Raw genomic sequence first — 25097 nt, forward strand, 5'->3', positions numbered from 1 at the left:
TGAAATTTCAGTTCTGAAATAGAGGTGTTTTTTATAGAGCTGTCCTCAGGAGGTGTTTGTTGCAGCCATGCTACGATGAAAACACACTCTTGCACTAGTTTGTTTATTGGTTTTAACAGATGGGAAGTGTCAAAAGCTTCTGTATCACTTTTGTGACGTGGGCTGCCTCAGAATCCAATGGCTCTGGTAGTACAAGCTGATACAACTGACCAGGAGAGGTAGAGCTCTTCACCCTCACTCCTTAACTTCATGGGAGATTTCTCATACCCAAGAGAGGGCTACATCATTCCTAATTTCTAGGAGTGGTATCATAAACTTGTGGAAAAACTCCAGCTGGAGTAAACTGTAGACTCCTTTCACAGCAGAGGTCACCATGGACATACCACCAGTGGGGACTGCACTGGCTCCCTGTGGTGTATGCAGAACCTCATTTGATGGCTTTTACTCAGATTTGCACAAGTTATCTGGAGGTTTGAGATCACACCTGTGATGGTGATTGCTGGAAACATTTTGAGGGTTTGAGGTTTGAAGCTCTCAAATGATAGGAGGCTTTGTGGAGGAGTTTTCCTAAGAGTGAGACCTAGAATGTAATATTTGCTTCTAAGAAAAAGGAAAGTGAAGACGGACCTCAGCTTTATCTTCAGATATTTTAATCACATTTGACATGTCTTCCACCCAGACAAGTCACTTAATACCTACAGTGAAATAACGCGGCACACCAAAGTGAAGAATAACCTTTCTCCCTTCTGCGCCTGTTGCTTTGTGACATGGTGGGCTGTCAGAGAATCTGCTCGTCTTCTGCGGAAACCAGCTGTACAACCTGGTCTCTCACTGCATGTGAGCGGGTCTCTGTCCCTCACCTACCTTGTGAAAGAGGGCTGTCAGAGTTAATGTTTGTGAAGGGCTTCACAATTGCTACCTGACAGATGCCTAAATATGAAGCATGATTAGTATAATAACAAAACTGAAAGGACCTTAACAGAACTGGGTTTGCTTTAAAAATCTCTCTCCCAGCGCTCTCTGTTTTAATGTTCCCATCTTCTTTCCATTTAATCCTCATCTCATACCTTTTGTTTCTTTTCATTGGCCCTTCTGGACAACTGTTTTTGGAAAAGCCTTTTTATATATCTCTCTTTCCCTCACTCTCTAATATATACCATCATCTTTTAAAGAGCAGCCACTCCCTCCCTCAGCTAAGTACTGTCTTGGCAGGCAACTGGGGAGGAGGAGTCTTCTTTAAAAGGCTTTGAAATTGTATTGTTAAAAAATATATAAATAAAGCAACAAACCTTTTAATAGGGCTTTGAACAATCATCCCTTTCATTCCCTTATGGCCTATTGTGCTTCTGGCTTTTTTATTATTTAGTGTACATCAAAAAAAAAAAAGAAATCCAAATGTTTTATGTTAAGCCATTAAGAGTTTATTTGGGTTGAAAATAAATAAATAAATGTGGTACTAGCAGTTGGGACTGCGAGCACATGCACAGTTGCCTGGCAGAGGCAACCTATAGGAGGCACATCAGAAGGCCAGAATAAGCTTCAGTGAAAGACCAGAACAAAAGCATCAGCAGCATTTGTTTCTGGTTAAGTACTTTTGCATGAGCCTGACTACTGGAGTGGTTTACCCAGCTTTTATCTGTTTCAAATTCACCTCACTCCCCCCACCCCTCTCTACAACATCACTCTGAACTGTAACTCATGGTAATTACATGGAAAAGGAGGAAGCATGGGATTTTTTAAATCTTTTGTTTTATTTTTTTAAACCACCTGATGGGAGCATGTGACTAGTTGGTATCCAGCATTGCTGCTGGAGTTATTAGACACCTAACGAAATGCTTTTTGCATGGTCTGCCTGCATTTTTTGTGCATTCAGATTTGTTTTTCAAGTGCTGGGTATATTTTGTCAATAACCAGAAAAAGCATTTTGTTTCTTTCTTTCTTTCTACCCCCTTCCACTTTTGTTTGCCGACTCTGCTTGTTGTCCCCAGAGAATTCTGCAGCAGGCTGGTGACTGCAGCTAGGGCTCCTCTGTGTGCATAATTAGTATCCATCTTGCTTGGTTTCATTTCCCTGGTGGGGCTTTTGGGGAGAGAGAGAAGAGATTTTGCCATTAAATGCATCATTAGGTTCACATCTTAGCTCCCATGTGACCTACATTTGGTGAACCAGCATCAAACTTAAACTTTCTAACCCTCTTTCTCCATGAGACTGAAGTATATGGTAATTTTTGAAAAGCTCACATATAGACTGCTGTCAGTATTGTTAAAGTATTACTAGATTGAAGTAAGTAGATAGGAGGAACTTCTGAGAATCTGAGCCTGACTTCACTATCTCAGTTTTGACTCATAAATAAAACAATCTGTTGCTCCTCGTGAAGCTGAATGGAGCCACTGGCTGTCCAGACCTCTGAAAAGGGAGAGGTATCCACCACCAACCAGGCTCCAAAGGAAGGACAATGCCTAATGGGTGCCTTTCAATGAGCATCGTTTTATGTGTGGGACATGAAATGTCAGATTGCAGATGACAAAAAGAGCTTCTAGCACACATAATCTCAGACACATCAAAGACATCAGGACAGAAATGTACCCAAAGCACAAAAAAAGAGAACATGAAACTGTCTATAACACAGTGACATTTTCACTTTTTGCTCTTTTGCAACAGTATTGTTGATTTTAACAACAACAAAAAAAAGGGGGTTGTCTCTCTTTTAATAGTGTGGAAAAGAAGTATGATCTGAACACAGTTTTAAATGCTAGGCTCCATTAACTCACATAGTTCAGTAGATTTCCCCATAAAAGTAACATATACCTTTCAAGATGTAGTTACAGGATCAGTATTAGAGGAGAGAAAATCAGTCAGATATTTGGATTTAGGAGGCATAATGTTCTGTAGATCTTGCTCTTGTGTATACTCTTCTTCATGCCAGTTCTGATGCATCCAAAAATAGATAATAGAGCTCAGAAAAGGCTTAAAAGGAAGACTTAACTGAGATCTTACCAGTCCATGAAACCAGGATTATAAACTTTCTGATCTCATAGTGATGCTGTGAAAATAACCAACCTACTGTATACTGCCATATTTTAGTAGGTGGGGCGTGTGTTCTTGAGACACAGATAATTAAGTGGAACAGTGAAGTTATTGGGAAAGAGGAAGAGTGTAAGTATATTGTTCTATAATGTATTACTAATTTTAATGAGAAGTGAAGAGTTTATAATGTAAACTTGGAATAAAAATAAAAAAGATCAGTAGAAATATCCCTATGGGCTCCAGTGCTTTTAAAAGTCTACATTAAAAAGCATGAGTAACTATTGCAGTATCTTCAGCTATTATGGAGAAGTGAAGGTTCACTTGATCTGTGTAAATGATTACTTTTGGAGAATGGTACTGCTTGACAAGACACAACTGCAGACTCATACCAAAGGCCAGGTGTTTGTTGAGTACTGAGAAACAATCACATTTATTTTAAAATTTCTGAGAGTTACTTTAGGCAATTCTACTTGCAACATCATTCACTATTCATATTTTACAGGTATTATTTTTAAGTATTGATAAAAGAAAAATAGTTAGGTATTTTAAGGTTTTGTGTATTTCTAGAAAACTTCTGCATTTTTAAAAGGTACACTTCTGTAATTCAATCACTGGTCATGAATTACGCAGTTGTTAAAGTATATCGGCAGTTGAATGTCCTTTATGTCATACCTGGAATAATCCTTATTTCTGGAATAAAGATTTGGAAGAATTTATGTCACAAACCTGCAAAAGCCTGTAAAGGTAATTCATTTGGGATGAGATCAGAATACACATTTATGCTGCAGAACCAAACCCCACAAAAGAAAAGCAGACTAGTGTTTATTTTACAACATAATGTCACCATGTCTCATGTCCTCTTACAAACATACACAGCAGTTGTTTTGTAACACCTATCTCTTACACCTTTGAAAGCATAAGAAAAAATATTTATTAGGAAGTTGAAAAAAAAAAAATGCAAGCATGGGAAGGGCTGCTGTGTAGATAAGAAAGAAAGATGATTTGGATTGGGTGGCAGAAAAAGAATTCCAATGCTGCTCTGGCAGTTAAAGAATGAAATTACAAAGAGATCAATGAGAACAATTTTTCATCTTTCCACATCTGGAAATAGTTGTCTGTGATTTATTGTAAGTATAAAGAAAAGTACTGGAGTGGCTTGGTGTGGGTGGAGGCCAGTGGCCAGTCCTGGAAGCACTGGATCTGCACAGTACTTCTCTTCCTATACGGAGCTGAAAAAGACATTTCTGCTTCTCTGCCAAAGTGTGGCTTTGTGACTAGTGGGGTAAGTGTTTTCAAAGAATAGATGGGTTTAAAATAATGAAAGTGGGTGGAGAGGGTTTATGATTTTGAAATGCAAAAACTAAAGTTCCTCTGATATTTAGAGAAATATCAAATTGCTTTAAGAATTCAGTTGAATAATAAGGCATAGTCATAAACTTTGGTCAGAATTCCCACTTTGAGTTATAGGAATAATGAACACTTGAAACATGGGTATGGCTCTTATACTTGAGGCCTATTTCATTAACAAACAAAAGCAAAAGACTTGCCACTTGAATTTTGCTGGGTGTGAAATAGGGTAAGCCATTGAGCTTCTTTGTCTGTTTCTGTGATGGGTCTGGAAGACTCTGAACTAGCTTCTGCTGCTTAACCCGGCTCCAGGGTTCCAAATCTAGATCCTGCACTAAATCCAGATGTTCCTTTCAGATCCCTTCTGGAAGAAAAAAAAAAGGTTATAGTGAGGAAAATACCAAGGACTATAGCGGATGCACCCAGTAGGCTAAGCAAGACTGATGTTCTGGTTAGAGATGATAAAGCAAATATAGCTTAATGTTAAGACAGAGAAAAAGTAACACCCGCCGCCTCCTCCTCCTCTGCGCACACACATAACTTGTTTACAAAAGTGCCTTGTAGTGACTGCTGGTGGTGTCACTCCGTCCCATGCCCCAGAGCTATCACCGGGCCTCATGGGAGATGTGACTACAGCATTGGACATGGGACTGTTTGTTCACTCACTTTCTGTGAAGAGAGTTTTGAACTGTGTTTTGAATAGACAGCATTTTCTTTGTGTGGTTGGTAAATAACACAGAGCAAAGTTAGTCAGCAAGTTGCATAGCTTCTGCATTCTGATTCTTTGGAGCCCTTTTGTACCAAGCTTGACAGGATGTTTTTAACAGAATGTGACCTCACTGGGATACCAGAGGTAAGGAAAAAAGTTATTTGGGCAGTTGTGGAATATTTTGCACAGAGCTGACTGAAAGTACTGCTTTAAAATGCCACTTGGAAAGAAGATGTTTTCACGGTGATCCAGTCAACACCTTGTTCAGTGAAAATCAATGTCTTTCACTCCTTTGTAAGTTGTAGGAAATCTTAATAAGATTTTGTATTTCCCACTTACGGAAAAAGACGCTGATTTGCAAATCTCAAAACATTTATGTACTTGCTTTAATGTGTTGAGCAAAGGCCCAGTTCTAGTAACAGAACATCAAAATGTTTTCTTTCTAACACAGAACAGAATAAGAAGATCAGATCCAGTTGTTCATCCAAGTCCTAGAAGCAGCAGTGCAAGAATCGGAGCAGTGGTAAATCCATCAGGACCAGGAGACAGCGACCTTCTGGACGCCCGTACTCAATCACGAGGTCAAGGTAAGAAGGAAAAAAACCCCAAACCAGTATCACTGTGTTTTCTGTCTAAGATCATGTGTGGGGTTTCATCACAGACATCAAACCTGAGGATGCTGCTTGTAGTTTTGCTCAGACATAGAGCAAAGGGGGTTGTGGTACCCAGGGGGCTGGGGGGCTGGGTGGGCATCCCCTCTGCTCCTTCTGCTGGTCAGCACCCGGGGAATGTGGCAGCAGGCAGTGGGGGGACCCGGCACCTTTCTGCTGCTTGGGGGGGGAAAACTGTTGGCTAACATCTCTTCAGTGTGCTGCTTGTGGTTCTAAGCACTGTCAGCGTGAGGATGTAGTGATGCCAGGTTCAGTGGTGGTAAAAGGAGGGAGAGCAGTCTGAGTGTTCAAAAAGTCAGGGGAAGATGGTTTTTGTTTAAAAGAAAAACAGCACACAGATGTAGTTTAGATATTTATTTATACAGAATGAGCATAATGTAGATTCATGCTGAGTGATCTGATTTGTTTATACTCAGGATCTAAAGAGATTTTTATGGAAAATTAAAGAAAAATGCATTATTACACAAAATAGCTTCATGAATAATAGGCATCTTGCTGTTCTGAAATTGAATTAACAATATATGATCTGTTTTATTATGTATACCAACAGAAAACAAAGCTTCATGCTTTTTGTGGTCAACAATTGTTTTTTCCAGCCAGTACAGGTGACTTAAAAAAAAAAAAAAAATTGTTTGGAGTCACTGATAGAACAGAGAGGGGAAATGAAGTTCTCACGATTTGTAAAACTGTTATTCATACTCAAAGACTTGTGTAACAAAGAAATCTAAAAATAGGCTTTTAAAATTGGAAAGTTTTGAGTGTTGCTGACAATGGAAGTGTTCTTTGTTAAAAGATGATGGAAAAGTTTTCTCATTTCCGTATGACTAGAGTTGCTTTTTACTGTAAGGTACATAAAGAACTAGAGCTTTGGGTTTTATTGTGATCACTTAGAAAGTGGATGAGTTGAACTTCATTTAGTAGTATAAAAGATGCGGTGAGTATGTCACTGCTCCTAGTAAGACAGGGTAATGACTTTGGTTTGACAAAGCATTTACAGTGATACTTCTATAATGTCAAACCTGCTACTGTACTTTGATCCACTGGCATGTGGTAGATAAGCTGCAAGCTCTGTCCTAATTAGAGCAAATATTTCTTCTAAAGAAGCTTCCAGAGGGAAGTGTGTCCTCTGAAGCAGAAGTCCGTCAAATGGGAATGACTGAGGATGATGAATTTATATTCACAACTTTGGTATTTGTGCTGCAGTAATACTTCTGGTCCTCATCATGAGTCAGATTCTGGGTATTGTACAGTGCAAAACCAGGTTTTATGTACCAAACAGCTAATGAAGCAGACATGAGACAGCAGTTGAATAAAACAAATGTGATAAATTATTCAGACAGAAAAAATACACCCGAAGTGCTAAAATGGGGTTTTCTGATTTTAATATCTTTCTACAGCTGTTTATGTATTGTTCGGGTTTTTTAACAGATGATTTTTCATAGAGTCTCACCCACTACAGGTAAACTGCCACCAATAGTTGGAAGATTGATTACTTTCAGTCAGGGAGAAGTTGGCAGGGTGAGATACAGTTTATTTTATCCCTGAATTGAACAAGGGAGTGCAAAAGTTCAATAATAGTCTGTTTAATATTTATGAAAGCTATGATGGAGAAACCAGTAGAGGTCAGTACAGAGTGCTGAAATGGAAGTGGAATGCCAAGGCTTTGTGTATTTATGCTCTATACTTTCGATCTTTAACTTTTCCTTTAAAATATGGTAAAGACTTACAGTCGATATTCCTCTCCTCTTCAATAGATAGATGAAAAATACTTGGGATAATATGATAATGTCAGACTGCTTAAACACAGTATTTTAAGCAGTGACATGCATTTTGTAGCATGTTATAGCTTGCAGAGAGATGCTGTAAACCTTATTTTGTGGCATCATTATCAAAACCAATGTGTAGTACTTTTTACATATGTTGCAGTGACAAATGCATCTAGGTGATGATTATGTAGCAAAAATTTAGGAGAAAGAGAATAATTTTTACAAAACAAGTTTTCAGATACGTGCAGTTAAAGTAACAAAAGAATTTTTCTCATTTTAGGTAACAAGTTTGAATAATTATCATTAAGTGTTTTAAAAGTCTTTTCTTTGTGTATATACACATATATACAGAAAGAGAGAGAGAGAGAGAGGCAGACAGACTCTGTATATAAAGTTGAATTATCTTTTGTTTCACTTTTTAAAGCCATTGTTTGCTCGTGGTTTCCTTTTGTGATTTAAAGCAAGGAAAAGAATCACCGTGTATAGTCTGTGCATGAAAAGATCCTTCAACATATACTAGCTGCAAAAGCTCATCTCTGAAAAGCTTCTGTTCAATCTGCTTTCTGTGGCTCTAGAAAGAGCAGCCTGCCTGTCCTCATTCTGTTTCCTTGAACTTCAGCTGAGTACTTTGAAAACTATCTTGCTATTAAATTGTAATTTTTGACTACTAAAGAATTGCAAAACAAATTATCATCAGAAAAAGGTGACATGTTATATTTTGATTCCAATACTGACCTACATTTGCTGTCTGCGAGTTTAGAGAGAAATTTCCCAATACCTTCAGAGAGAATAGAACTACACAAACAGTGCATGTTTTCGAAAATCATCTTCACTTGTTTTACCTCTCATGTACTTCTTTAAATTTATTATGGAGGCATTGGAAAGTACCCGACATCTCGGAAAACCACATTTTCTTTTTATTTGCTTTATCATTCACTTAAAAATGATGAGAACGAGACAGACCCTCCGACCCTTTCTCACAGGCACTTGTGTTGTGTGCCTCTGGAGTCCGATGGCCTAAGTGTGAATGCAGTTCAGAGGGGTTTAAGGGAGGGTTACTGCAGGGGAAAGATTCCCTGATAACTGTGACCGCAAACAACAGTATAATATGAGGTGGGAAGGAGATGGAGATGTTATAAACTGCTGTTGTATATCTGACCCTTGACATGTTTTTTCCACTCTTCTCTCATGGTAACATCACACACAGGTTTTCCAATCCACTACAGCTGAATTTCCTTGTGAAAGATCTCACTTTACATGTGTAGTGCAAAATCCTGGTTTTGGCAAAGTCAAAGGAAGTCCCGATGTTTGAATCAATGGTGAGATGAGGAGCTCTACAAGCTTATTTCGACACATTTATTTTCTTTCCTGAGGGAAAGGAAACTTAGAAATAATCTAATTTCTTTCATAACACAGGGTCAAGTCTAACAGAGTGGCATATGAGTGATGGCATGTTAAGTGACAATTCTCATTTTGAAACCAAATTTCTTACCAAAGGCTTGGATTCAATTCCATTCAATTCAGTCCAGTTCTTCTTCCTTTAAAAGGAAGTGGAAAAACAATTTCTAGCACTGATTTCACTCTTGGCTTTGACTGTGTTTTGAGAAAATAGTCTTGAATCCAAAAGCCAAACCCACATTCTTTCCCCAGGTAAATTTCTGGTGTCCATACCATTATGTCAAACAATACTTCTCTATGGCCTTAGTCACATCTCTCATTTTTTATTGGGTAAAAAGGGTGTGAGAAGTTGTATTTTGTAGAGCCACAGTGGAACTGCTCATTTACAGTAACTGATATTCTTCATTAGTTGATTCTGGGAGGAAGCCCTCCTCCTCAAATGCTTTTCCTGAAAAGTAGTGCAAAGGTTCAAGCTAAGGTGGTTCTTAAAATACTAAATGCTCTGGTTTTAGCCAGTCAATGCTGAAGTCCAAAACTCCAAGTATTTCTATTGCTTGAATTATTTTTTTTTTATATGTTAAATTTCATGAACATCTGGTCTGCTTTTTTTCTGTAACATATGGGATATAAACCCCCAAAATTCAGGGACCAAAATTATGTTGCTGGAAATGTATAGTTCAAGTATAATGTTACACTAGAAGTTTGCTACTCTTATCTGTACCCAGACCAAAGATAGAATATTACAGCAGAGCTATTCATGATCAAGGAACAGAAGGTCTATTTTATCACTGAGATTCTCAGTCTCTTGGTAGATTAATGTTTGTTATGTTCTTCATTATGACACTGCATTCAAACACACTCACAGATATAGTTACATTATATTCTTATTTTGTCCCTCTTTTCTTACGTCTTTGGTTTAATTGTTCGTTTTTGAAAGTTTTTCCTTGCAAAGTAACTATGCATAGTTAAATTATACTACCACCATATAGCTAGGATTTATGTCCATTTAAGTCAAGGATAGATTTCTTCATTATTGATGTGTGTGTGTACAGGGGTGACTTCCAACATTTTTGCATTACCTGAGATAGAGGTATGTCATTTAACTATAAAACTCTGTTTTCTGTTTAAACACATACCAAGAAATTGTGGATTTGTGTCCAGATGGAAATAGTGCTAATTCAGTCAGTGGTGACCGGTAAATGAGACAGTGGCACTAGTGAAATCTCTTCATATAATCAAGGAAACTGGCATTTGCACCAGCAATTGCATAAATTAAGGTCACCTGTAATTATGTTATCAATCTGCAGATTGCAAAATAACCTAAAATAAATTAGAGCAAATAAATTAGAATGATAAGTGTAGGCAAATAGATTGTAATTTCACACATTCCACAGGGAGAAAAGAGATCAATTTTTCACCAGTTTCAGGAGTGAGAGAACAGGCTAAGGAATTGGTATAGTTCTGGAAAATGTACTCTATATCACAAGAAAACGTCAATATTACAGTTTCATTTTTGGTGGTTCTACCATTTTAGTAAAGCATAAATGTGGAGACACTTTGCTTCTACAGTGTTTAAGAGATCAGAAATTATGCTTTTCCCTGACTTTATTAGATTGGATGGTATAGCTGGATTTGGCTTTTATCCCTTTACCCTGGAGTTATATTGGGAATTTGTAACCTTTTTCACTGTGTAACTCGAGTCAATACTAGCCTTTTCTTTTTCATTTTGTCACTTTCTCATATGTCAAGAATCAACTTTAGACTCCAGTCTCTTCTTGATATTCTCTACCACCCACTGAAATCAATAGGATGTTGAACCCAAGTCTTCAGTGTTTTACATATTCCCGTAATAGAAAAAAACTGGTTGCATGGGGTGGCCTGAGCCTAAGGACCTGTAGGCTTTATAATGTCAACTTCAAAACTGAGGTATACATGGAGTTAAGGCTTTCTAGGAACTCTGAAAATCACTTCCTTTTCATAGAAAATTTCTCAATCATTTCTCTTATACCTATGTATTTCTAAGAAGTCAGTATTCACACTATCACCTTAACTGTAAACCAAATAAATGTGAATCCAGATTTTGTAGTACATATTCAAATCATAGAATCATAAAATGGTTTGTGTTGAAAGGGACCTTAAAGATCACTTAGTCCCAAACCCCTCCCAGGGGCAAGGACACAATTCAGTAGATCAAGTTACCCAAAGCCCTATCCAACCTGGCCTTCAGGACATGGCCTTGAGCACTTCTAGGGAGGGGGCAGCCACAGCTTCTCTGGGCAACCCATTCCAGTGTCTCACCACACTCACAGTAAAGAATTTCTTCTTTATATTTAATCTAAATCTACCCTCTTTCAGTTTAAAGCCCCTTGTCCTATTACTACATGCACTTGTAAAAAGTCCCTCCCCATCTTTCCTGTAGGCCCTCTTTAGGTACTAGAAGGCCGCTATAAGGTCTCTTTGGAGCCTTCCCTTCTCCAGGCTGAACAACTCCATCTCTCTCAGACTGTCCTCATAAGGGAGGTGCTCCAGCCCTCTAACCATCTTCATGGCCCTCTTCTGGATTCGCCCCAACAGGTCCGTCTCCTTCTTATGTTGGGGGCCCCAGATCTGAACACAGCACTGCAGGTGGGGTCTCACAAGAGCAGAGCAGAAAGGGAGAATCCCCTCCCTCGACCTGTTGGTCATAATTCTTCTGATGCAGCCCAGGATACTGTTGGATTTCTGGGCTGCAAGCGCACATTGCCTGGTCATGTTGACATTCCCCACAGTCACCCCCAAGTACTTTTCCTCAGGTCTGCTCTCAATCCACTCATTTCCCAGCCTACATCCAAGTCTGGGATTGCCCCAACCCATCTGCAGGACCTTGCACTTGGCCTTGTTGAATTTCATGAGTTTCACACAGGCCCACCTCTGAAGCCTGTCAAGGTCTCTCTGGACAGCATCCCTTCCTTCCAGACTGTCAATCACACCACACAACTTTGTGTCATTGACAATCTTTCTGAGGGTGAGCTCAATCCATGATTATGTTTACAAGCAAAGTTTTTTTCTGAAGACCTTCCTGGTTTTAGCAAGTCTCTTCTAAAAGCAAATATTATGTTTGGCTCTACTCTACCTAAAACTCTTTTATGAACAAATTATAATACATCAAAAAGATCTTCCATAGTATATGTTTGTGATTACTCAATATCGTGCAAGGGAATATTAAAAATGGGCATCACAGAACAGAAATACTGAACAAGTACATAGTCTTACTTTTTCCTTTTGTACAAATATAAATTTCAGTTGTATGCAGTAGGTTTTTCCAACACTGTAAAAATACAGTGAATAACAATGTTATTTGATTATATTATTTGACTATTCTTTGGGGGTTTTGTGTTGGTCCAGAAAAAGAAATGTGCCTGTCTGAAAACTTGTCTGTGTTTTACAGATATTGTCATTTTATCAATACAGTCATATTTTATATCTATATCTCTATATGAATATGTACATATACAGAACATTATGAAATTTCTGCAAGAAAATACTACTCGGGATCTCATTAATATTTTTTATGATCTCAACAAGTTCATATTGACATTAATTTTGTTCCAGGAATTAAGATGTTAAACTTAAGAAAATGTTTAATTAAAATTAGATGGAGTATGGATAAAAGTATTAAAGAATACTAACTGTGGCTTTAAACAGCATGAAGCAGAAACACATGTAATTTCCCACAAATCTGAATCACAGAAATATTTTATCTATTTTTCTCAGTGATAAAATTATTAATAGTGTTCTGATAGAAGTGTTAATCATGTGATTGCACGTGTCAAAAATATTCTATTTTGGTAGCAGACATACTACTTCAGAGGAAATGTATGAGTAAAGATTTTCTGGTAGCCTAGTGTTGGTGGTAAAGATGACCACAGAGAATGTGAATGGTTTATACCTGGTATGCTTATACCAAGTTCTCTTCAAAAAAGTTATTTGCAGTAGCATGGATTTTAATTCCTGACCAACTGATTATATTCTATAATGAGATAACTGGATTGTCTGGATTCATGGTTAAGGGGAGCAGGTGATGTCATCTGCTTTGACTTTAGTAAGTTTTTCAGCACAGTCTCCCACAACATCCTCATATTCAAGCAGGTTGTTACTGAGAGAATAGTTGTACTACTAGATGAGTAGAAAACTGGATGGATTAGATGGATCACTGGACTCAAAGGGTGGTGGGTAATGGTTCATACTCTGTCTCAGAGCCTGAATTCCTCAGGGGACTGTCCAGAAATCCATCCTGTTTAATAAATTCGTAAGTGTCTCGGTGGACAGAAGGTTAAACATTGTATGCTGAGAGTGACGAAGGTTAACAAAGCACTGGACTGTGTCAACAGCAGAATAAGTAGTAGATCAAAGAAAGTTGTTGTTTCCCTTTACTTGGTACTAACTAAGCCACATCTAGAACATTGCATCCCGTTCTGGATATGCCCAAACAGGACAGATGATGATCATCTGGAGCAAGTTCAGTGGAGAGTTACCAAGGTGGCTGAAGGCAGGAGCATATGCCCTGTGAAAAGACTCTGAGAAGGCAGAGATGTCTGCAGGAATAAAAATCATGTTTAGGCAGCGCAATTCTGAGAAAATAATAGTGTTTCAACTTTTGAAATAACATTTTCCTTGTTAAGTGAATATTGCCTCCTGCCTCCTAAGGAAGCTCACCCATTCCCATACATCAGGTGAGCTTGGGTTTTTAAGGAGCTGTAACGAATCTCTAAATGTCAGAAGAGATTCCCTTGCAGATGGGCATTAGATGTAGTGCTACACTACTCTGTAAGGGCAAAGTATATTTTTTCACATGGGTAATAATTCAAAATATAAAAAAAAAATTGCATTCCAGTTGTAATCTTATGGTTTATCCAAGCCTCTGAACCTTCTGTGCCTGCTGGGAGGATTCTTTCTTCAGAACAGTCCTTGCCATTGCTCCTGGGATGTTGGAAATTTACTGAGTACAGATGTTTGGCCAGGATGGTGAATGCTGTTGGTAGGGAATAGGATGGCCTATGGTACCATGATGTAGATCTGCAGACGGAATGAGGACACAATACAGTAGCTTTGGAGAAGCTCAGAACAGTCAGGACCACATGTGTTGCCACTATTGTGGTGAAGGGAATAGGAGTCATGGGTGATGACAGCTAGTGATGGGTTGTGGAAACCCCTTTAGGTTCCTTCCGTACACCCTGGCACACATCTGTCATGGCTACCCAGAAGTTACAGTGCACAAATGGAAATGGGAACAAACTCTGCCTGAATTCCAAGTTAATAAGAAATGAGTAATCTAACACTGTGTGAGCAGCTGTCACTGCAGTGACTGTGACAAGTTAGCCTTGTTGCAAGGCCGGGCATGGTGTCACATTTATTTATTCCTGTGGTGGTTGTATGAGAGTAGGATGGCTTGATATATGGCAGAGCAAGGTCTCGTCTGCTCACAGTTGCTCAGGCAGACCTAGTCAATGAGAGAGGAAGATTTCTTCTCATTGCTCCTGCTCACTGAGGACAGTGTGAAGTAGAGTGGGTAGGAGTAGCTGAAGTCACAGTTACAGTTATCAATGCAGCATCAGGGTGGGAATAAACACTTGGAAACTGGGTTCTGGAAAAGTCCCTAGTTCTAATCCATGACTAACCTAGATGATTTTAAGTAGTCATCTGTTAATCAAATGTGGGTGTGCTCTGGTTATGAGAGACTGGACCCCCCCACAGTTGGAAGACAAAAATCACAACAGGAAGACTACAATCATCTGGTATTAGGTAAAGAAAGAGGTCTTCAGAATCACTGTTTATACTTTTTGATCTTTAAAAGAAAAAACAAAAATGAAAACAAAACCAAAACCACCCACTTTCTTAAATGGTGTAAATTTGAGAATTTTGGAAAATTATATTGATGCTGCTCATTGTTATCTCTTGTAGAGATCATACTCAAACCCTTGCTTAATGGGTATATACCTCTTAAAAATTAAAAACTGTAGAACTTCATGGTTTTGAATGATTCTTTAATATTTTGGAAATAACATTCAGCTGACTCATTTCTGTATTATTAAATCTTTACAGTACTTGACTGCAAGTACAACAAAGAAATAGCATGTGTAATTATTTCTGTGATTATAACGTCTGCTGCCCTGTTACAAAAAATCTGTCCAGAAGAAAATGAAAATACAGCACGTCTTATTCACCTGTTTATATAATCTTACGGCTGAAGTTATCACAAAGGCATCAGGTTTATTCAGTGAGTTCTGGAGATCAGATTTTATGAGTGAAGTGAATGAGGCACAATGGACAATGTTGATTAAAGATAAAAAGATAATACTTGTTCTTGTAGAGAGAAAAAAGGTCTAGAGATTTTTGTATGAATAAAACTAGTTCTGTTCCTGAAAAAACACTGGGGTTACCAAGAATTTTAGTGGACTTATAGAGTTAGAATATGTTGATATTCTTGGATGGCTTTCGTTTCTTTTTTAAACCAGGGATCTAACACAATCCAACTATGCATCAAAGATGTATTGCATTTGGTTATAGTTTTAAAACTCTTTTGTAAGTGTAATCTCATCTAATCATCTGACAACCTGAGAAGTGCTTGTACAAGTTCTACAGCTATATCAAAGAAAGTCTCTAAATGGACAAACATGAAATTCTGATTTCCACAGGTTTGAGATACAGTTGAATTGGTAACTAAAGATAAAATCTTGGAGTGCCAGTGTATTATATGGGGACTGATTTCAGTTGGATAGGCTCTTCTTGGAGCCCTTTTTTTGGTGGTCTGCTCCCATTTAGCCATGGATATTTGGTTACTAGCCTCTGGTAATTATGAAAGAAGAAATCTATGGCAGATTAAATCCTTCTATAAGGTGTTTTCTATGGTGTATAAGCATCGTTATGTACATAATCCACAGAGATATAGTGAACATGCTAAAGATATTTCAGCATGAGAAATCAGTGTCAAGTACAAGCGTTATGTAAAATGATTAAAGAGCAGAAATTATTTGCTTCTTTTTGGAACTTAACAAGATGTAACTTTCCTTTCTGTTTACCAGGAGTACGAGAGAGAGAAGCACATTCTCCTCCTTTTTATTAAGCATTTTAGTATGGGAACATTCCTCAAACAAGATATACTTGGAGCCTAACAGATTCTGTTTCCAAAAGGAAAAAACATCCTATTCTCAACACACTAGAATGAAGGACTGAATCTTACTTCAAATTATTTGCCTTTTAGTTGAAATATCAAATAGCTATATTTAACTGAATAAAAAATGATCCTGAATGCTCATAGTACTTTTGCGAAATAAAATATATGTTCCTCATGTACAATGACAGAGGGGAAGGAAGAGGCAGAGATTGTCAAGGACATTCTGAGAACATTTATTGATTGGAAACAAATCATTGCATTTGTTTTGTTTTGTTTTGTTTTGCTTTGCTGTGTTTTTTTTTTCTTCTCCGTATTACATGAAGTGATCTCTGTCTGGGTGTAATTTTTACTTTTTAGTGCCATCTGCACCTGTGGCCTTTGGACTTAATGTTTATGACAGATGGACTGGACTGTGTTTGCACCATTTAGTGTATAATCCTTCTGTATGTATCTATGCCATGCTAGGCAGTGGCACTGGCCCAATGGGCATATTTATTAGTGCAGACTTCCTGTCTGCTTCCATTGTTCTGTTGCAGTGTCCTTTGAGCCTAATGGACCTTGCTTAGTGCTGGGCCCACCTACAAAATATTGTTCATGATCCATGCCAGATTATCTGTTGTAGACTCTAAGCTTTTCTTTTTTGTTGTTGTTGTTTTGTTTTTGTTTTTTTTTTTTTTTTTTCTTCTCTATAGCACATTTGCCAGCTAGAACGGTTAAAATGGATCAATTCCATATTGTAAATGCTCTTCCTCTCCTCTCAGCCTGCGAGCTTCATTTTGGAACAAGCTTGCTAGCTGTGTTTGCTAGTATCGAGATGCTTGATAAAAAGGAGACTCGTTTCCTCTGAAAAATGTCGCATCTCACAATCTCACACTACCTGAGCTCCTGTTCTACCGGAAGCAGAAGTTGTTCCCCGCAAAGCGGTGGCCCCTATAAAGCAGAGTTTAATAAATGCAGCCTCGGCTGCAGGAGCCTGCTGGCCCGTGGCCGGCAGCCTGGAGCTGTGTGGCTCGTCCCATTCCCGCTGACTTCACCGGCGCTGAGCGGCGGGTGTGGGAAAAAGAGCAGCCTACTCTTGCACGAGGAATGTTGTCTCCTGTACCAGCAGAACTGCAAAGCAAACGCAACACTTAGGCACTTGCAGTTTTTTAAGCTTTTTGAAGGTTGGTGAACCTAAGAATTGTCAGATAACAATTTAGTATTGTTCATTTGCCTCATGAAATCATGAGGTTGCTTCTCATTTTTTGTACCTATTACAGAAATGCTTGAAATAAAACTTGCAGTTTAGCTGTAATCACATCAAATTAGCGGCAAATTTCAGAGAGACTTTTGAGAATCAAAAACACACTTTCTAACTGTCAACATATATAATCCTAACAGTTAAAAAGGATTTTAAAATATTTCTCTAGAAAGTAATCATGCCCTTGTAAAACCTCTGTGGAAAGATAGATCACCTATATTAACTTCTCACACAAAATAGCAAGACTCTGCATCCTGTGCTCATATTATCATGATCATGAGGAAGAGATGTGTATTCTGTATCATAGACCTGGATTCTAACAGGGATATTTTCTGGGATGGGTATATCTGACAATCAGACTTCTTCAAGATGATAATGAAGACCTGGGAGGGAGAATTTATAATTTCATAAATAAAAAAAGCAATTATCCACAACATTTTCGTATCTAGAAAAGGTTTCTTTATAATATTGAAATAATGCTACATAGTAAAAAGAAAGATTATGATGGCTTATTCATAATTTAGAAGTAGAAAAGGCAAAAATTATTTTCTTCCTTTCAGCCATTTAAGATTTGTTATTTTTGATTTGCAGTAAAAACTTCATTTATAACTTATCCACCTAGAATGTGTAACTGAGTGATCTTGGGCTTGAGAAGAAAGTATGTTGAAGTCCATATAAAAATATTCATGTACAGTTTGACTATCTTCATTTTTCATTCACCTTTAATGCTGTTGAATACTTAGCGCTTCTGAAGATTGGGTACCCAAATGGAAATGGTGAAACTCCACATAGGCATTTTTGTGAAGGAACGTGTATATTTTCAATGCTGAATTTAATTTTAAAACGTATGATTAGAATTTGAAAATCTCATGGCTGTATATTTGGCAATCATCTCTCACACCTCATGAATTTTTAATTTTTTTTTTTCCTTTTGTGGTATCTGAAAAAGTTTCATCAATTTAGCCTTGTAGTTGCACATCTTGAAGGAATATTTTTAAGAATGCAGTGTAGAAAATGTGCAAGCTAGTTGTGGGCAAATCCTGTTTAATACCCTTCAATTTGAATTAGCTGTGTGACGGTTCTGAAATTTTTTTCCTGCATTTGCTATGGCAGTATCACAATTTGTTCCTGACATTATTGCTCACCTACTCCATGAAAAAGCAGTCGTCTAAGTTGCTTTTCCCTGATGCCAGTCATTGTGATGATGAAGTATCTTCTCAAAACTACCAGAAAGGCTTGAGTACTTTTCTTTTGTAGAAGACATTTTATAAATTTTAAGGTGAGAACAGAGGTTGGTACAGAGGTATGTCACAGAGGAGACAGGATGTAATTGAGTGCTTATTTTTTATTTCCTTTTCTTTCTTCTGCCTTATAGAGTTCACAGTCACAGTTTAGTACAATAGAGATATTATCCAAGTCTGCCAGGAGAGAGAAGTAATCTTCTGCCACAAAAGTCTGTTTGTTACACGATAAGATTAGCTTTAAGGTTATTGTAATGTTTCAGTTTCTGATTGGAGCCTTCTGCAAATAATGACCTGAGGGGTTGTGTCATCATGTAGACAAGCTACATGACCATTCAGCTGTGATTATCGTAACTGCAGTGCCAGTAATGTAAAGTGCCCCAGAACTGTGGATCTAGGTATCATGTCCTGCAAATGGAATTATTCAGTTAATCACAGAAGAGCCCGGGGACTGAGCTGATGGAAGCACATAATAGCAAGGTTATGCCTATCAAGGATATGCAGCCTAAATCTCCCAACTGTGAGGCACAGTAGAGACAAGTGTTATGTGATGGCCCTCCCTTGTGGATCATCATCATATCCCTTCCCTAGACATTACCTGATTACTAGCCAAGCCCCTATACCATACTACTGTCACCTACCCTTCCATCTTCAGGGTTGTATCTGAAATGCAGACAATCAAGGGGATTTTTCATTACCCTGAATTTATGAACACTGGAGAGTCAGTCTTATCTGGTCTTGCCTGAATTCATGCTTCTTTCAGAGGAACTGTAAGTCTGAAATGTTTTTCAGAACATCCAAACTGGCCAATAACTAACTACATGCCCCTGGGGACTTGAGACAAGAGACTGTGGTCATCGACAAACACTAGCTCAGGAATAGTTGCTTTCTGTGCATAAGCCTTCTGACTCTGCATGCACTTACTGAAGATTTAGGACTCTTCTGTTCAAATATTATTAGGTGTAGATGCAGAGCCTAGCTAGAATCCTCAATCATTTTCTGTCACTAAAGCCATTCTCGCCTGTTAGGCCCCCAGTATGATGGAACTTCTTGTGCCAGATCTTCCACTTACTACTTTTTCCTATTACTATAATTTCTTCATAGCTACAGCCTTTTTCTGATTTCTTTGATCTGTAGGAACAATCCATCAGTTTTCTGATGAAAGATAAATCCACATTTGTTACCCCACAGAAGGCTGTTCAAAAGACTTGTTCAATACCAGTGTCCACCGAGCTCTGGATCAGTTTTCCATCTAGATTTATGATCATACACATTTGTAAAGAAATAAGACAGTGCCTTTGGGATTTCCATCAGTTCTGTTCTAGACAGGACTTCCATACTGGAAGCATATAAACTGTCTTTCTCTATCCATGACTTTCCAGGTTGCAACCAATGGATTTAGCCACCAGCTTCCTGATGTCTCTAGGCATGTTTGTCTCTGATCTTTGGCATGACCAATCACACCGCCCCTAACCTGCTGGGGGATTCGACTGATGTCATTCATTGTAAGATCCATTAGGCAAACCAGCTGCTGCTTTTGTCTGCTGAAATACCATTTGTTGCTGCTAGGTCACCTGTGACTTCTGAAAACCCCACAGGCGAAAGAGGCTGCAGGTTACTAGGATCCACACCTGGCACCTCCGAGAGTGAGCCTGAGCAGTGACTGATGGAAGATCCGCTATTTTCTGCTTCTCTACCGATTTTCTTTCCTAATATGTCTGCACATATTATTTAAAGTCATTGTGTTGTTCTGTCTTTGCAAGTTATTTTTAGTGTCAAAGCATTTCTGATACTTTATACCTAGATGTTAGGAGCAAATTGGTCTCATTTGTGTTGCAATTGAATCTTCATTCATATCTGCTCCTTACAAAATCAAATAATTTCTTCAATGTTAAATGATAAATTCTTCAAATGTAGTAGGCAGAATAGAGATCAGAGAGTCACATCTGGTTGCTTATACGAGTTTTTTTACAAATATAAGATAGCGCTGCTGCTGCTTTCCTCTAAAAGCTGAAAGTTAATTTCAGTTTGTGCAATCCAGAAGCATACTTCAATTGTGAATAACTGCTCCTAGTTGAAACCGAAATAAAAAATTGCATTTCATTTATGAGTAAGCAGTGTAAGACAATGTAATTTGTGCCTTTTTTAATATTTAGAAATAAAATATTCTCTTTCCTATTTTTTTTTCTTGTAGGCTAATATATCAAAATGACAGTATTTAAAGAAAATATTCAAATTCTAGTAAAATTATTTGAAAAATAAGAAAAACAAATGCCAGAAAACTGCAAATACTGGAATAACAAATGTTAAGAGACTAAAATGAGTATATATGGAGAAAGCCTTTTACATAGATTTCTATAATATCCTTTTGTTTTGATTAATGTCTTTTTTGCTTAAAGACATCCAGTTTTCACTGGTCTTGTTTCTTATTTTGTCAGATATCATTTCTTCCTGCCTACAAAAAACTTGTGCACATACAGCCCTCATATGTTCACTTTTTTCCTTCACTAATGGGGGGAGTTCAAGCATTGAATAATGTGGAAGGGGAGGCTGTGAACTAGGTGGAATCAGCTGTTCCTCTGTAGAAGGACTAGTATAGACAGAGCTTGATTAGTTTCTCTAGCCAAACCCAATAAGCAGTCCTATCACTGATTTTAAAATCTGTTCTTGTGGTAGTCTTCAGTGGTAGGAAAAGCAGCTTTTCATGTGGTTGACAGCCTCACACGTGAACCTCGCAGCACAACTTCTACATGTGACTGAGATCAATTTGGCCAGCAATGAGCTCTGTGTGGGATTATTTCATTTGTCCCCCTCACTGCTCTGAATCCTTTTCTTCTGTCTGTTAGTTGTATTTCCATTCCACCAGTTAATACTGCGATCAATGCGGATAAGAGAGTAATCCATCCTTTGTACAGGTCTTATGTTTTTCTTCCATCTACCTACATGTTTTCCCTAAATCCTGTGATTGCTTGGGAACTGGCAACAGGGACAGATGGAGGATGTCACACCTACATACAAATGATGAAGAAATGATGGCTGTTGGCCATTTACTTTCAGTGAGAGAGACATTTTTAACTTGTACATCAAAGGAACCCTTTTTAAGTATAGTGTAACTATCACTGGTTGCTGAAAATGGAAAAACAGATCCTCAGTTGTCATGTACTCTATCATTTATTCACTGTGCTACAACAGCAAGCCAGTTACACAGCAAAACTATCACATAAAACAAACTAAGCCAAAAAGAATGTGAGAGACTAGGGAGGTGTATAGTACATATTGAAAGTGTCTGGCAAAAAGTAATATTAATATAGAAATCTGAAATGAAACATATCTTTTGGATGAGATAAATTTTAAGCTGTCATTTCTGTATATAAGTATTACCAGAAATCTGACTTTGAGAATAAATGATTATCTAATATTTCCTTAACTGAGGTTGATATCAAAGTTAGATTCTTTAACATTACTGACAGCTTTTATGAATACCTAGGTAATTCCATGAAGGCATCTTCACAAAATGATAGGTTAAATTTGGAGAAAAAGATTTAACCATGTTTGTGTAACAGAAAAAGATAGCTGATCAGGTTGCTGTGGGAAAGAACAGCTGAAAACATTGATTATAAAAGCTGCAGGGTTGACTGCTCATAGTCATGTTAAGTAGTATCTTCCTGGATTAGTAGTTTCTTCCATTTAAAATAGTAGCTGTACTATGATTTCCTGGTGGAAAAAAAAAGGTGTATTTACAAGGAAGAGGAAGGAAGGGAAGGTCTAAGACTTAGGATTTCATTTAATTAATCAATTTCATTATAGAAAAATAATGGGTGAAATAGCATGAAAAATAAGATTTGTGTGCGTGAAATAAATGCAAATGTATTAAAAGAGTGATTAATACTAGGTTCCCAGTGGTTAAAGCAGTCCCCTCTTTTTGGTACTCTGATATTTGAGTTTATAGAATATATATTATCTTCCTACTGACTACTGTGTAGTCATTTCTGTTGATTATCAACTGAAAGACTATACAGTCCACTTCTTACCGACATAAAAATGCAGTAAGTCTTAGAAATTGTCCCATTGATGCCTGTGAAGCTATTTGAAAGAGAAACTACTGGCCAGACTAAGCAAGGGCTCCATTAAGGGGTTCAAATGGAAGATAAAGTTAAATTTATGTTTACTTGATAGATTCCTATTCTCTAACATTCTTCTTGTTTAAGTCCTTATTTCTTCTTCTACTTATATTTCTAACTCCTTCTAACTCTTTCTCTGTTTCATCCTCTTTTTTTTTTTTTTTTCTCTCTTTCTTCCTCCTAATATTCCATTTAAACAAGATTTTGTGAGTCACAGTGATTCCAGGCAAACAAGCTGCTGTACTGTAAAATAAATAGCCTTGAAATGCTACAAAGTAAATCACTTGCCTTAAAGATTAAGCTAAAATGTTTGCTTCAGCCTCATGTCTGAACATCCTTCCTCTTAACCAGATGATAGCAGACTTTTTGCCAACAAAACATATCTTTACTAAACCAGGGCCATCTTTCAATAAGAACAGAGCAGTATGATGCCCTCTGCCATCAAAACATGCCTCTAGCCCTATTTATTTATGAGGAGCTTTGTACTGGATACAAACTGATCATGAATGTTATCCAGCTTTATATAAGACATCACATGGTATTGGTAATCTGATACAGGGGTTTAAATGGATAGCTACACTGCCAGTTTTAAGTGCCAACATTTTTTTTCCCTTTTGCTATCAAGTGGTATAGCATGTACTGCTAAGAAATAGTCTAGCTTCCATTGAGTTTATGCTTCCTGTGGAGGAATTGCTACGTCTTTATTTTGCCTTTTATTCTTCTGAGCACTGAATACTCTTTAGTATTCTCTGATAGAGCATCCTGGAAATAAATTTTTGAAGGGTGAATAATCTTCATTTTACTTGTTGTTCCCAAATATGCTTTTTCACAAGCTTGTGTTTCAGCATCTTTTTGCTGTATGTTTATTAAAATAGTTAAGCCTTACCATTACAGGTCTGGAGAGCCTTAAGAAACAGATATGGTTTCAGACAAGACATACTGACTTTTCTTGGTGTTTATTTTCATAGAATTCTATTTGATCACCTATATTTGTATTTGTAAACCTAGAGAATCAGCTTTATTTGTGAATTAGGTATATAAGTGACATTCTCTCCATGTAGGCATGGGAAAATCTAACCTGGTGTGAGAAACCTGAAGTGTGACTAACATCCTGAATTTTTGCTTTGCAATATAATCTGGAGGATGGATGAGCATTAACATGGAAAATCTAGCCTCTTTTTCCCAGAGGGAACCTTTGCATTATTGCAGCTGAAATGCTTCATGTACTGTATCACTTTGATCTGAAAGTGAAAATCTGATGAACACTTGATTGAGTATTTTAAAGGTAAACATAGTAGCTTTGATCAATCCCTCGAATCCCTAGTTTCTTAAATCATTTTAGGACAAGTTGAACTAAAATTCTGTATCTGGTCTGTGCATGCTTAAGGGCAGGAAAATTGGCTAATTTGCATTTAACTTACTAGAAAACATATATGGGAAATAATACAGCAGAGGGAACATTTAACAAAGTGAAGACAACCTATCTGAAAATTTTGTAAGCAATTAAATAGTGCAGATAGAGTCATCTCAAACTGGCATTTTAGTACCCAATTATTTATCAAACATTCATCTGCGATTGAAATAGCTCAAGCAGAGATGTGACTTGGGGGGGTGGGGTGTGTGGAACTGGTAAGGAGAATTGTGCTCTGTCTGTATGTTTCTTCTACCATGAGAGAGAGATCTGTAGTTTTGTATGCTTCCCTAACTTCGTGCATTAAAGAAATTGAATAGCATGACTGAGTTTAAAAGGGGTGACATTAATGTGAAGTCTAAGGATTCTTTATGTGCATAAAACCATGATGGTTCATTCCGTGAACAGCTGCTAGCCAATAAGCCTTTTAAAAAGCCTTTTGGAGATGACGCTGAAAATCCAGAGCTCACACTCTCACTGCAGGATTTGTACACTGAATTGTCAAAAATAGGGCACCCCCAAATACATGTTAAAGGGTAATCTGAATGGCTCTTAGGGACCATATAATATAAACCAATATTATATTAATTGTATATCCAACTGTTGTGATTTAACTCCAGCTGACAACTAAGCGCCACACAGCCACTTGTTCACTCCCCCTCAGTGGAATGGGGGAAAGAATCAGGAGGGTAAAAGTGAGAAAACTCATGTGTTGAGATAAAAGCAGTTTAACAGGGAAAGCAAAAGCCATGCATGATCAAAGCAAAACCAGGGATTCTTTCCCCACTCTCCACGGGATGCTCAGCCATCCCCAGGACAGCCGGGCTCCGTCACGCCTAACGGGGACTTGGGAAGACAAACACCACCACCCTGATCATTCCCCACTTCCTCCTTCGTCCCCCCTAGCTGACACGCTGAGCATGATGCCATGTGGTGTGGGGTGTCCCTGGGGTAAGTTGGGCTCAGCTGTCCCAGCCGTGTCCCCTCCCAGCTCCTTGTGCCCCCCCAGCCCA

At 37.9% G+C, this 25097-nt stretch overlaps 1 protein-coding gene across 4 annotated transcripts in view; it reads left to right on the top strand.

Moving 5' to 3' along the window:
- Window positions 1-4249: 4249 nt before the first annotated feature.
- ST18 (ST18 C2H2C-type zinc finger transcription factor) overlaps window positions 4250-25097 on the top strand; it is a 167133-nt gene continuing 146285 nt past the window's right edge. For 2 of the 4 annotated variants that reach the window (XM_033001111.2, XM_033001118.2), the window contains exons 1-2: window positions 5079-5227; window positions 5535-5670. The gene's annotated coding sequence lies outside the window, so the exon portion shown is untranslated. Of the gene's footprint in view, window positions 4310-5078; window positions 5228-5295; window positions 5378-5534; window positions 5671-25097 lie in introns of those variants that run through there. The other 2 variants (XM_033001113.2, XM_033001112.2) reach the window with 2 other exon arrangements.

Source organism: Tyto alba, unplaced genomic scaffold (assembly GCF_018691265.1).
Source record: "Tyto alba isolate M040663 unplaced genomic scaffold, T.alba_DEE_v4.0 Super-Scaffold_27, whole genome shotgun sequence".
Lineage (NCBI taxonomy): Eukaryota > Metazoa > Chordata > Aves > Strigiformes > Tytonidae > Tyto > Tyto alba.